Source organism: Austrofundulus limnaeus, unplaced genomic scaffold, assembly GCF_001266775.1.
Source record: "Austrofundulus limnaeus strain Quisiro unplaced genomic scaffold, Austrofundulus_limnaeus-1.0 Scaffold22, whole genome shotgun sequence".
NCBI classification, from domain to species: domain Eukaryota; kingdom Metazoa; phylum Chordata; class Actinopteri; order Cyprinodontiformes; family Rivulidae; genus Austrofundulus; species Austrofundulus limnaeus.
In genome coordinates this window covers 672,630-675,768 of record NW_013952424.1, presented here as the reverse complement: position 1 = coordinate 675,768, position 3,139 = coordinate 672,630, and positions in this window count along the sequence as shown.

Sequence of the window (3,139 nt, the reverse complement as noted above, 5' to 3'; positions counted from 1 at the left end):
TCTCTCTCTCTCTCTCTCTCTCTCTCTCTCTCTCTCTCTCTCTCTCTCTCTCTCTCAGCCAGGCTGCCTCACTTCCCACTGAGCTTTTGTCCAGGCCAAGCAGCACAGTGGAGGAATGAAAGAATGCTAAATAGACAGAAAGCAAAAGGGAAGCTGAACAGGCATCAATCGTGCGTGCACAAACGTGCACATCAGACTGTGAAGCCACCTCTCTATTCGCCCTTTGCTCTTTCTGATCCCTCTTGTGTACAAGAACTGCAACGCTTCTTGTATTTGCGAGGCTTTTTCCATGAATGCCTGATGAGAAATTTGGTGAAATGGCTGCTGTTGGACCAATTGAAATGAAGAATGAGAAATGGGAGCAGAACAAAAATCGTGAATTGATTTCATGGAGGAAAAAGGGGGAGTGGGTGTCATTTGAAACTCCTCAGTTGGGGATGAAAAGTAGCTTTCATCTGCTTATTGTCATGTAAATCATCACGCAGAAATCTTTCTTTGTGTTATGAATGGGTGAGGCGGGTCTGAYGGGTCCCGTTAAATGCATTTATGAGTCTTGTTCAAACGAAAATAAAAGGTTGAGAACAGGGATGCACAAATRTGAAAATTTCAGCCAATATCAATATCTGATATAATTATTGCTGTTATGGCCAATAACMAATATTTACTGATATTACACAAATACACAAATTACATTATACATATAYGCACTAACACACTTGGGTCTTTTCTTGATCCCACAAATAATCGACCAGACCTCTGACATGGCTCCCTACTTCAGTTATTCCTGGCAGCGCAGCRTCARTATCACTATCATGATCAAWCAGATGCCGCTCAACCAACCATCTCCCCTCCAGAAACAAAAACACAAAGCTAAAAAGTGGGAAATCAAAATGAACGTTAATAATGGTCCATACCRATATTCTAAAAAAATGACCAATATCGACCGATACCGATACTAATGCCGATATATCGTGCATCCATAGTTGAGAATATTGTTTTTAACTCATGACCGCACAAACAAATCCAGAGTTTTGGAAATGGTCTCAAAAAACAGGAAGAGAAAAGTTAACATTAGAAAACAGAAAAGTGCTAAACTAACCATTGTCGACTAGTGTGTTTTAAAACAAAAAGATTGAGAAAACATGGCTGTGTCTCAGTTTATGGGTTGCAACCAACATAAACCGTGTCCTCCGTTGACCACAGTCTATGTGGGTCRTACAACAGTTGGCTTCTGGAAGCAAGCAGGCCTATTTTTTTCTTTTAAAGCGAGTGGTTGAAGCAGAATGTAGCGCCCGAGTGCTTTCAGCATAAACCAACACTCCCGCAAACGTCTGACCAAAGTTTGGCCTACGGTTTGCGACAAGAAGGTTGCGAAATGTCGACAATGCGAACAGAATGACGCAATTTTCATCATGAAATTGCAACAATCTGATCCAATGTCGGCGGTTCGGCATGCAGCATGCTGCGTGCTGTAGATGGTCTAGTCTACAGACGACGAATGTTTGCGTGACCACGCGCTGCCTCGTTATCGTGGTGATACGTTTTATATCACATTGCTTCTCTTGTTTTTTTTTTCAAGGTATAACATCACAAAATTCAGTTTTAATAATAAAATGTTACAAGTACTGTAAAAAAAAGCATTAATAATTTGGGTTTAGTGCCAGTATCAGTATTTGTAACTGCATTTTATTTAACATCACATTGCAGCAAAAGTTTCTTCAGCTAAACCATTTAACTTACATTCTTCATAAATTTCAAAACTCTATCATTTAAAAAAAAATTAAAAATAAACTTTGCCATGTTTAATTTGCTTATGGTGAATTCTGGGATACAGTCGGCCACGTAGGATACTCAGATGCAGCCAATGTTTTTGGGGCTTTGTCGGCTGCATTTGTYGACCGCATGTGTAGGCGCAGACTTAACAGTAAGTCTCCAACAAATCAGGCCAAAGTTGGCTTCAACGCATGAACTGAGACACAGTTAATGAAACACAGTGGCTCTAAAATATGTGGTAAACAGACATAGAAACATCGAGATGAAATAATATTCCTGTATGAAATAGAAACTCGTCATTTACCCTTATTTTCAGACATTTACCCATTCACCAGTGCATGTAAGCAAGAAATCATTTCTTTAGAAAAAAAAATCATCTGTTTTAWGTACCTAGAAAAATAATCTCTTTTAAAAGCCTGAAGGTGTGGACATTTTCATTTACAGTCAATGAGAATATTGTCCTTAAAGTTTCAAGGCTGAAATAAATTTGTAAAAAAAAAAAAAACTGTTTTTGATACCAGTAGTGAGTCAGTTGTTCAAACCCAGCAGCTGACTTGATGACACACATTGAACACTGAGTGTGACAGCCTTAAGCTGGTATCTCACTGTGACTAGTTGGTAAACAGCATTCATAAGGGAGACCCACTTCAGATTGTTTTGCAACCGTCACAGGGTTCTCAGCTTCCTCTCGTTAGGAGCAGAGGCTCGCAGACTTGTCGCTTGGTGGCAGTTAAGGTGAGTAACAAAATAATGTGCACAGCCAAAAACACAAAAACCATGAACAAAAAAACTTGTCTGTGATTTTCAAAAACTGATCATTTAAAACATGAACACTTGACGCACTGGTCACTTAATTCAGTTAGACTACAACAAAAAAAAAATTAAGTCATTTCTGGATATTTTTCTATAATTTTGAGCTAGCTTCCAAACTGTTGAAGCTCAGTGAGAAAGTGCGTTTAAGTAGTTCAGCTCAGAAGCATCTTTGCTTCGAGGTTGAAAAACTTGTCAAGCTTTTCAAGTGGTTCAACAGTAATTTGTTTGACACTCTGCCCTTTTTGAGAAAAATAAAATTCTGATTTATTTTCCGATAACACGAAAAGAGCTGACTGTAAATATGGTTGTAATATAAAATAAAATCTTATTATTCCTAGATTTCAAGGTTTCTCTGTAGAACATTGTATTCTAGAAATAATCACTGTTGTTCACTTTACTTGGCACCGAATTAGAAGTTATGGCTGATTGCTTTGCTTCTTGTCTTTTGCACTTGACTTCTCTTGCGATTTCTGGACGTCAACCAGAAGCCTCTGCCACACACACTGGCTTTGTTTTTTTAATGCTGCTGAATGAAGATTTAATGAGAAGATTT